Below are 12,746 nucleotides of genomic sequence, written 5' to 3' on the forward strand. Positions count from 1 at the left end.
CATGCAACACGCTGGATGCTACAGTTATGCGCTGCTCTGAACTGCTATACACATCATACTACTGTTTGTTTGCTACATGCTAAATGTTACAGTTAGTTGCTACCTGCTACATGCTACATGGTAGATGTTATATCACACTACATGCTACAGTTATTTGCTACACACCGCTTGCAACATGTTAAATACTGCAGGCATGTGCTGCACTCCACTTGCTGCACATTACCTACCACAATTAGTAGCTGCACGCTACATGCTAGACGTAATATGTATTTGCTACAGACTACATGCTGCAGGTATTTGCTACCCACTACTTTCCAAATGCTACAGTTATTTGTTACACACTGCATGCTACAGACTTGCTACACATTACCCGTTACATGCTATATGCTACAGGTATTTGCTGTAGATGATGCAGTCGTGTGCTATACATCACACACTACATGCTAGATGTTACAGTTAACTGCTACAAAATAAATGCTGGATACTACATCTGTTTGCTACACACTACATGCTACAGTAATTTGCTACACTTCAGGCTACATATTACATGCTACATTTGTTTGCTACACACTACATGCTACAGTAATTTGCTACACTTCAGGCTACATATTACATGCTACATATTACATGCTACATTTGTTTGCTACACACTACATGCTACAGTAATTTGCTACACTTCATGCTACATTTGTTTGCTGCACACTACATGCTACAGTAATTTGCTACACTTCAGGCTACATATTACATGCTACATATTACATGCTACATTTGTTTGCTACACACTAGACGTTACATGTATTTGCTACATGCTGCAGGTATTCGCTACCTACGGTTACAGATAACCGCGACACAGTTGCTGCAAGCTATCCTGCTCTACACAAGGTTCAAGATAAAGCGCATATTCTTTCCCAATTACATTATCACACTGCTGCATCCTGCTGCTAAGACCTATTCACAATGCACAACCACAACCTTGTATTAAAGTAGCCTTGTCGTAATGATCATAATGTACACGATAAACCTCCCTTCATGGTTGCCGGTCAAATAACATTATGTCTTCAAGCACGAAGGGGAATCCGCGATCAAGATGCCATAAAGCTGGGATTTAATCCCTTGACAAAACGTAGAGCACACTAATGTTAAGTTAAAGCGTGTGAAGAAGGTATATGTAAATGTTGGATCTCAATTCTCTCTCAAATCAATCATGAAGTAATGCAGCTATTCTAACGCATGGCGTGCCTGTTCCACCGATGTTGCGCAAATTCGAGTCAAATGACATTAACTGTGGAGGAAGTGGTTCTAATCGTAGTTGTCAGTGTCTTGTTCCCGTACCTTGATGTACTGTTAATGTACTTTGGTTCATGTCTTATTCAAACGGAAGTTCCCAGGACGTTTTAGGCAAATCACTGGAATCAATCGCGAAAGTTCCTCGATAAAAATTAAAGACTGAAGTAAATGCAACGCTACAATCTTAACTGGATCCGTGTGATGCTTTTCCGCCTTGATGAGTGAGTGAGTGTGATTTTACGGCGGTTTTAGCAACATCCCAGCGATATCACGGCGGGGGACACCAGAATAGGGCTTGAGACATTGTACCCATGTGGGGAGTCGAACCAGGGTCTTCAACGAGACGGGCGAACGCTTTAACCAGTAGGCTTCCCCACCGCCCTACCGCATTGATGAAGTAGCAATATACATAGCAACCGACAATGGAGATTGGTATCTTTGGGACATACTTTAACACAGCTACCTATCGTTAATGCACTGCATGATGACTGCCAAGGATTGAATCCATTGATTTGGTAAAATACATTGGCCTTTTTTAAATAAACGTGATTGCCTGATATAAAACAATTTAACTCAAATTAACATATGATGTATCACATGTTACTTCTAAATGTTATTTATTCAATTAATAAACAGTTGCGAGAGGAAGTGAGTGTGTAAATGTAGTAGTAATGATCGTATAGTTTCGTGTGGCAATCTATTATTCGTTCCGCTTTCTCCATTTCGGACATATTTTCCTTAACCTGATACGATCGATTCAGCAAGGCGCGATTGCAATTTTCCTATTACAAATTGATTTTTCCAAGACTGCTCTGTATAGAAGGACCATATATCCTTCCATTCTCGAGCACCAAACCCGGGTTCTTGGCAGGTCGAGCAAATCTTTAATCGTTCGGCAGCCGGAGTCACTGGGTCATATTGGTGATAGGAAAACTGCTTAAGGTTGCGTTCAGGTTATAATTAATATTGGGGCGGTGGGTTACCCTAGTGGTTAAAGCGTTCGCTCGTCACGTCGAAGACCCGGGTTCGATTCCCAACATGGGTAAAATGTGTGAAACCCATTTCTGGTGTCCCCCGCCGTGATATTGCTGGAATATTGCTAAAGGCGGCGTAAAACCAAACCCACGCACTATAATTATTATTATTTACATTACCACGTGGTGCAGGTGTGCATCTGTTATTACTGGTCTGGACTACTGTCGGATTTTATAGTGTCATCCCACTATGGTACTATGGCGTCGGGCTGTAAATATTCGAGTCTGGACCAGACAATCCAGTGATTAACAGCATGAGTATCGATCTACGCAAGTCGGATACGATGACATGTGTCAACCATCCGATCCCGTTAGTCACCTCCTACGACAAGCATGGGTTACTGAAGACCAATTCTAATCCGGATCTTTACAGGTAGTTGGTACATGTGCACTCAGGTGGCATGAATATGGTATGTGAACTACAAAGCTAACGCCATGAACCTTGTAGATACTTCATGATTAGAAAGGTCGATCTCTGGCGTTCACTGTCTGTATGTACTGAATACAGAAATAGTCAGATAACCGTAGTGCCGATTGAATTACATGTACGTGTTCGCTAACTATAGCAATGATAATAAACCTTTGAAGACAGCGATGACATTATTCACCTTTGGCATTATTGGTCGACTATACGTGAAATGAAGCATCGTCAGAAAAGACCATGTTATGGGAAAGCAAATTATCTCAAGACTCGTCTTTGGAGGTACTTTTATCTTCAACTGGCAATTAAATCGAATTTATGTCTTCCATTGGTAAATGTAAACCTCCGCGTCCCGTTAGATTTTGATAATCTCGATTTGATGATCAACCTAATTATTCTGGTTCAAATTACGGGTGTCCGATACAAAACTTGTTAATCTATCTACGTCATCACCGAGTACATTTGGAGACACGATGGCGACTGAATTGAATACAGTTGTGGGATTCCTAATTCAAATAATACTTATGACCTCTCATCACCTCCAAGCTATCTGACCCGTGAAGGGGCGGTGGGGTAGCGTAGTGGTTAAAGCATTTGTTCGTCACGCCGAAGACCCGGGTTCGATTCCCCACATGGGTACAATATGTGAAGCCCATTTCTGGTGTCCCCCGCCGTGATATAGCTGGAATATTGCTAAAAGCGGCGTAAAACTAAACTCACTCACTCACTGACCCGTGAAGTTCCGGGTTAGATTTGGCCTTCAGTAACCCATGCTTGTCGTAATAGGTGACTAACTGGATAGGCTTGTCAGATGACACCAAGATTTTTGCAGAGTCGGACTGCGTGTCAGGCACTTTGTCAGGCTTGCTGACCTGGTTGACACATGTCATCGGTTCCCAATTGCTTAAGACGATGCTCATGCTGTCGATCACTGGATTGTCTGGTCCAGACTCGATTATTATTGCTGGAATATTGTTGAGTGCGGCGTTAAACAACAAACCAACCAACCCGAGCTTGTATAAGACTATCTGTAGTACAAGCAGCCTCACCATTGTATATCCACAACTATCTAAACCCGCTCCGTAGTCTAGTTGATAGACGGATAGAGGACTGTTAGTGGTTAGGGGTCAGACAAATAAAGATGGTATTTGTTGTTCCTGTGGCTTGCGCTCGACATTAATGGAATAAAATATTGACTGCACATGACCGGAATCAGTGAGGAATATTTAAAGTTGCCGCAAACATACAAGCAATTCGTCTAGTGCAATCATCATGAACATGACGTAACACCTCTGCTAATCTCATTTCCACGACTATCTACGTGTCTCTGAAAAAAGAGTTATCACAAGCGAAAAAATCACTGTGTAGAGTTGCATCAATTTGGCTTGCGAATATCCTTAAATTCCATGCTGGCCCTGATTGGTGTACATAGTTTGTCTACAACTTAACTGTAATGCCTGATTCAAGTGGTTAACGCACTCTTCTTGCACTCTTTCGGTGCTTTTGCCTTTGTGACAACGAAACTGAGAAAAACGTATCAATTAAGAAACATACTTGGTTACAATTCGTGATATATTTCAATCTGAAGTTTACAGGATATACGGCTTTTCCGAATGCCCGGTCACATGATCGCGAAACTGACGTTTATAACCGTATGTTACTGACGTTCATGCTTATTTCACGTAGCTGTATTCTTGAAACGACGTTAACATTGACGCTATAGGTCCATATTCAAAAGAAAAGTCCTGGGCATGAACTAATACAATAGCGCTGTGAATGATGATTTGGACTCTTCAGGACTATGGACTCGATCCGTGTCTGGACTGACACGTGACAGTCTACACCGATCTGTTTTCCTTGGTATCTATTTGTCACCACTTTATTGTCACCTTTCTACTATCAGCCAGTTCAAGAATGATGAGCGTTAATCGACACGGGATCATTACCAACTTCGAAAGTCTATCCCGTCACGTTTATCGTGAAACCATTTCGACGTTCTGTATACTGGTGGTTATGTGTCGCGACCGGGTGAGGCTGAGGCAGTTCTTAAAAGATCCGCGGTGGTGGAGTGTCCTAGTGGTTAAAGCGTCCGCTCGTCTCGCCGAAGAGCCGTGTTGGAATCCCCATTTGGGCACAGTTTAAGAAGCCCATTTCTGGTGTCCCGTGCCGTGATATTGCTGGAATATTGCTAAAAGCGGCGTAAAACCATACTCATTCACTCACTCACTCTTAAGAGATCACTGTCATCAAATGATTACAGCAGTTCTATGAATCGTTGTATCCAAACTACAAAAAAATGTTCCCTTAGAGAAAATTCAGCATATACGCCATGTAATATCTGTTTGTTGTTACTTCATATATTCCGTGTTATAGTTGCCATTGGATGATTCATGGGTTGCGCGCAATCAGGAACTCACACCGACAATTACTCCCCTCAAGGAATAAAATAATGGTACAGCAAATTATAACAATTCACTTCTCCGGCGTTCATATTGTTTTGCCTTCACTCTGTGATTGTTCATGCTCAAGTTCACACAAAGTGGCGGTCAATTCCTGATTGTGGTCAATCTCTGGCGTTGATGTTCCGCATAACCGAATGCGGAAATGGTCATAAAACAATTGTGCTGATTGAATACCTGTTTACATTTACTAGTTTATGTCCTGAAACTAATTAGTTTACTAACAGGTTTGCTTAATGAGCCGAACAAACCTATTTTGCAAGTAGTTATGCTTAATGACTTGTACGTAATGTATTCCGGATGCTTACCAGACCTCTGGCACTTTCCTTTACACTCATTCTTCCAATTTGCACAATGACCATATTATTTACATGCTCCTGTTTACCTGTAAGCAGTAAATCCGTGCAGTTTGGGGAAATTACAGGGGTAATTCAAAGTTAATGCTGTTGTTAATTTATAGTAGATCCAGTAGACGTGTGATCTGAATTTCCGGTCCAGATTCTGTGGTTTGATTGTCTGATTGCACCTCAAATGTTTCCAAGATCTTTTAATACACATTTCGTGATGGCTGGTATGGAAGACATGCTCACTCTTTTGCAGAACACCCGGTGTCGTCCCGTATTTTCAGTGATCGTTTCATGTGGTTTTATCACTGTTTTACGCTTTGCGCATAGTAGTTGGTTGGATAGTTGTTCAACGCCACACTCAGCAAAAGTCCAGATATATATGGCGGCGTTCTGTAAATAGGATCAGAGTCTGGACCAGGCAATCCAGTGATGAACATGGTGAGCATCGTTCGAAGCAATTGGGATACTATGCCTTGTGTCAACCAAGTCAGCGAGCCGGGCCAGCCGATCCCGTCAGTCGACTCTTACGACAAACATGTTGGTGTTTTTTGTTTTTGGTTTTTAAGAATGATAATTGTGTGGACATTGTCGGTATCTTCAGTAACACTCTCTATTCTTGTTGTAGTCTAGGTTAAGTGTTAATCATAGACAGTTTAAGGACAAGCTTATTCAATAAAACAGATTAAAGCCAGGCTACATATTCATCCGGAAGAGTTTCCGTAAAGAACAATTCAGAGATTGGTGTGCAAATGAAATCATTCGCAAGCCATCCTAGTTTACTTTTCCGTTGTAACTATTCATGACTGACTGACTGACTGACTGAGTTTGGTTTTACACCGCTTTTAGCAATATTCAAGCAACATCACGGCGGGGGACACCAGAAATGGAACTATTCATGAAGGTGATATGTCACAGATATAGTTTCAAACTCCAACACCAGACATAATTCAACGAATACAGATTTTTGTGTAAAAGGACAACAGTGATGCAAATTACATGAATATGAAACACAAACGTTGGCAAATTAAGTTATAGGATATTTTTTATGGAATAATGGCACAGAGACAATACATTCAGTATGAGCTGTGTGCCTCTGTGTCATGTAATGTTTCACCAGCAATTTCTTTGATCTGTCAGGATGTGACAGTGTGACTGTGGTGTAAATGTTGTTTTGCGCCGTCGTCGGATATATGCTATAGCATGGGCAGCTCGGGGCTCGGTGAAGGCAACAAGGACTTGACAGCATCAGAAAATGTTATTATACATAGCGACAAAATACCCGGTTTGTGAACAGATGAGCGTTTGATGTCCCACCGTTAGGATCAGTCACAAACACACACAAAGACATGTCAGTTATTCACCTAAGACATGGGAACATATTGTACAAATTAATGGGAATTGTGGTCCCTGATGCATCAACTTTGGAAATAGTATGTATATATCCACCATGTAACATTTGAAAGCTTTGCTGATGCCTGGAGAGTTGAAAGAGCAATTATCGTCGGCAATCCATCCACCCGACAGTCGCTAAAATGACAACCGAAGTATTACATCTAATCATCACCTCCAGTAATGGACCTTAGCATCTGTCTAGATTTCAGATGATATTCATTGGTTTGTAATTATCGCTCTATATTCAGAGCTAAACTTTATCCTTCAAATCTCAAACATGGTCCCTTGTAAACCTCTGGGACAGGACAGACGGGCATGTTACCATGTCGTTTGGCCCGACAATCTTCAGTGTTTGAAGACACTTATAGTACTAGCGGAGTACTATTGATATAGCGGTATGACTGAGTGGATAAAGAGAATTGGTCGGTGATCGCCTGAGTGAGTGAGTGGTTGAGTGATTTGTTGAGTGGGTGTTGAATGAGTGATTTGTTGTTTAAGTGAGTGAGTGATTGTTTGAGTGATTGAGTGGTGGAGTGATTGATTGGTTGTGTGAGTGAGTGAGTGATTTGTTGAGTGGGTGGTTGAATGAGTGATTTGTTGAGTAAGTGAGTGGTTGAGTGATAGATTGGTTGATTGGTTGAGCGAGTGAGTGGTTGTGTGAGTAAGTGGGTGATTGATTGTTGAATGAGTGATTTATTGAGTGTGGGAGTGAATGAGTGATCGGTAGAGTGATTGGCTGAGTGAGTGAGCGAGTGAGTGAGTCAAAGAGTGCGCTTGTCCTTCGCCATAATAACTGTCTCACAATAAAATGGTTTCTGCTGTCGTAATACTACTTCAAAGTTATATATAATGCCCCAAAATACCACTTTGACGCATAATACCGTACACCAACTTCGGCACGTGTGTGTTTAGCAAGAGTGAGTAATGGGTCGAGATACCATCACTTTGCGTCTATATCCTCTCAGCAGCGATGAAGTTATCATAATAGTCAGGGGAAATCTGCTGGTTCATGCGCCGCTCTTTCCATCAGCATATTGTAAACAACGGACCATAGCTCGAAGGAGCCATTATCGCCTCGGTCACAGTGTAAATATTTACATACCTCTGTTCCAGTGTATGCTACACATTCCCCAGGTCAGCAAACTGACACAAGATAAAACACAGGAAATATACTGCATGGGGTGATAAAAGGTAGCTGGTTTTTATCCACATTGAAAGTTGATGTATGTTTTAGTTTGTGGCTTCTGTACATAAATATTTTCAGAAATGCGGAGTCATCGATGCTTGGTAACCTGTTCATGTTGAAAAAGATTCTTTAATTTTTTTAAAATTGGTTGCGCTTAATGTCCCTGTATTAAATACATGTCAGTGTTTGGACTAACGCTTAGTCTCTGAGTGTATACAATTTTGATAGAAACAAATGCTTCCCATTAAATTGAAAGCGTTAGTTATCCTCTGTGCGATTAGAGATTCAAGCTCTGAGGACCTTTCAGTAAATGTCAGGGTGAATGACACGGTTCAGGATCTGTGGGACAAACTTGCACATTATCCGGGAAACTTTATCACTCATTGCCTTCCACATCCAGCGTTTGAACGTGAACGAATTTCACATCCACTTTGACTGAACGAATTGTACACTAATTTATTTTAAAAATGCATTTCCGGAGAAAATTGCACTATGACCCCGAAGATAGATCGTTTAACAACCAAGGTCATCCCGACAGTAACAATAACAGCAATTTCCATTTTACGAATAAACATGACTTCTGATAATGGTGTATCTTTCATTAGAGAATCAAACTTTCTTAGGCATTAGCACCCGTGAGGATCCGGGTTAAAATTAGAATGTTTGTCGTAGGAGGCGACTAACAAGATCGGATGGTCAGGCTCGCTGACTTGCTTGACACATGTCATGGTTCCCACTTGCGCAGATCGATGCTCATGCTGATGATCGCTGGATTGTCTGGTCCAGACTCGATTATTTACAGACCTCCGCCATATAACTGGAATATTGCTGAGTGCGTCGTAAAACTACACTCACTCACTCACTGCTTAGGCGTTAGCATTTATTTTTTTTAGTTTGCTTCGAGTCTTTCCATACTGCTGAACTATGGTTGTGGTAGACCCATTCAGTCACTTATCTGATCACAATACGGCAGTGTAAAGCAATACGAAATATAGGAATATGGCTCACAGTACATTCGATTTACATCATAGTTGTGTCAAACAAAAACACTGCATAAGATTCACACTGAAACTACACCACATGTGATTGACACTGAAACTACACCACATGTGATTGACACTGAAACTACACCACATGTGATTGACACTGAAACTACACCACATGTGATTCACACTGAAACTACACCACATGTGATTCACACTGAAACTACACCACATGTGATTCACACTGAAACTACACCACATGTGATTCACACTGAAACTACACCACATGTGATTCACACTGAAACTACACCACATGTGATTCACACTGAAACTACACCACATGTGATTCACACTGAAACTACACCACATGTGATTCACACTGAAACTACACCACATGTGATTCACACTGAAACTACACCACATGTGATTCACACTGAAACTACACCACATGTGATTCACACTGAAACTACACCACATGTGATTCACACTAAATCAACGCGGCATGAGGTTCACACTAAAACCAGGCACGGAAATACACTATGAAGCATTCAACTTTAAAAGGCATGCATAAGTTTTACACTAAAGCAAACGTTGGATGAGATTCACTCTAACATGACACTATATAAGATTCACACTTAAACAGATTCTTCCTTTGTATTTCACTGAAACAGACACAGCATACGATTTACACTGAAAATATACTGATGGATACGAGTAAGGGAACACGTGAAAGTTTTCCTTTATTCTTTTCCAGGTTTCTTCAGAAGGTATGTATTGCACTGAGGTTGGAATTCTGGAAATGAATAAAGGAACATTTGTACTTTTATGTGTTCCCGTATTTTCCATGGGTATACATTAGGTACACTGAGAAACACGCTTGATGATACACAAAACAAGATTGACACTGAATCTTTCCAAGATTCACGACAATGAACACTGCATAATATTTACACTATAACAGACACATATAAGATTCACACGGAAACAGACACATGATTCAGTTTAGAACAGACTCCAGCTATGGTAGACTCGCAACACGAAACACAGACTCCTTTCATCATCAGGCGCTTCGTCTCCTGTGCTGCTTCAATTAAACATCACAAACCCTTTGAACAGAAAGTATTTATACCTTCTCTGTGTACACTGGGAAAGCAGAAATGATGTGATGAAGGTAAAAATACACCATGACTAACGATTAAACCCCCAACGACTACAAACAACGCCGGCAGCGTCCTACTCGGCATCAGACGTTAACAACGTCATGGCAGGACCTGACCTCGATGACTTCAACAGAGGTCAATTTGTTTTTAATGACTCGTATCTCAAGGACTTATAAAATAGAACCGTTTTCTTTTCGGCAAGTAAAACAAATTTATGTTAAACATCCCACTTGCTTCTAATAATGGATAATGGGGTTTTGCAGACATCATTAAATTGCAACGAGGAACACTGAAGTAAGTATGCCAGGAACCAGGTGCCTCCATGGTTTGGCTCCCTCCTACTTGTCTGAACTCCTACATCCGTATGTCCCCGCACGCAACTTGCGCTCAAACACACAAAATCGACTGGTCATCCCATCCTACAAACTGAAATCCTTCGGACACCGATCATTCTCTTACTCCGCGCCTGTGCTTTGGAACTCTCTCCCATGTGCACTTAAAAGCTCTGACACAATTGACATTTTTAAGTCCAGACTTAAAACCAACCTTTTCTCAGTATATTATGTATAACTAAGGCGCTTTGAGCATGCCTTAGGGTGTGGAAGGGGCGCATTATAAATATGCATTTATTATTATTATTATTATTAACCATGCTTTGTATAAAAAGCAGAGATTTAAATTTGTGTCCATGTCTATAAGGAATCATTGATTCATAGTCCAAATTACGTTGTGCTTTAAATTTCATGTCATGTGGCTCTTAAAATTTAGGTCGATGTTACAAAGTGTGTGGAGCTGAACTTCGACGACTCGAAGACGTTGTGGCGGTCGATCTGTCGAACTATCCAAAGGTCGAAGGAAGAGATATAGTGTCAATGGATTTTTGAGTTAAAGATGGTTGACAGTAATTTCAGTGAAAATAATCGACGTTCAATGGGCGGTCCCTACTGGAGTACGCTTACATCAAAAACACATTTGAACAAGTCTGTAACCTCCAACGTCATAAAAATCCACGTTAAATGACAAGTTGATTGAGCTGACCTCATAATTCAATTTCAGTAAAATATAGGCTTCACTCTGGTTTGAAAAGTAGACATGTGATCATAGGGCTTGTCAAATTGAATCTCAATTACACTCGGATTAACTTTGCCTGAATTGTTCTTGGCACGTCCTGTCCCGGTCAATCGATGCCTATCTACATTCAGCCGCAACGCACGAGTGTAAATTTAAACTTAATTAGCTTCTCCAAAATTGGCTCTTCCCTCGAGAAATTCGGGATGAAACCTAGGGTCCAGATGTAGGCGATATTCTTAACATTATTTGGAAGTAAAACAGGTCGTGGGGGGGTCGAAGTGAAGTCAGTGAACAGAATTTCAGTAACATGGATGCATATAAACCAAATGTCTTAGATACAGAGTTTCAGGTCAATACCCATCTCATCTATCGGAGTAGGCGATTGCGTAAAAACAGTGCTATTTTAAACTGATTTCACCTTCACTTGCTTGGCAATTGAAGTCTGAGTGAGATTCAGACGGGGGTGTTCTTTACTTTCATATTTACAGTACGTTCATGCACTTAAAAAGGAGTGCAAATCTGTCAAATCGAAAAATAGGATTTATTGGTACAGAGTTAAAATCCTTGCAACAGGTTTCCTGATATTTCGTAATGTTATCTGATGGCAGAAATAAACTATATCAAAAACATTTACATACGTTATCACTGTACTGAATATAATGTTTCTTTGAGCAATTCAAACTTCCACTTTGGTCCGACAATATATGCTTCACACTATCATTTACATAACCATCAAATAACCATTTTTCCTTTATCCCTTTCAGATACCATCACGCATATATGTGTACACATGTACTCGCTTTTGCTCGACACTTTACACATATGTAGCTAATGCAACAGCATTGTGTTATTAATGTCCCACGTCTAAGGTTACATGCATAATGGTTACCAGCTCGGTTGGGAACTTCTGAGTAAGAGGGTTAATTAGCAGGTGTTTGTGACGGAGGCCACCGGTGGGACAGGATATGTTCGCGAACAAATTATGTCATCACTACACGGTGGTGATCCATGAACATACCATCAAATCAGAATCTCACAATGATCTATCCTATACACAGGAACTTCGTATGGCTGATGGTAAGGTTTGATGCTGGAGCTCTGAGCAGTGTGAATTCATGACAATTTGTCTCAATTGAGTGATTTTGTTTGTTCCGAGAAAGTGTCCAGATCATTTGTTCGGTTGTGAGTTTCGAAATAGTGCACTGCTCATGCATATTCGATTTTCAGAGAAATGTTGATAAATGTATGTTTAATGATCACAAATGGAGACATCTGCTCGGTTACCCTGTTATCGGAACGACGTCACATAAAATGACCATTACGTCATGAACAACAGAAAACGTCAGATTCAAGTATTTGGTACACTACCTGCATCTGACGTCACGTTGCTATCGACGTCTTCGCCA

The sequence above is a fragment of the Haliotis rubra genome, unplaced genomic scaffold, assembly GCF_003918875.1.
Source record: "Haliotis rubra isolate DU_JTF1 unplaced genomic scaffold, ASM391887v1 Scf794, whole genome shotgun sequence".
Lineage (NCBI taxonomy): Eukaryota > Metazoa > Mollusca > Gastropoda > Lepetellida > Haliotidae > Haliotis > Haliotis rubra.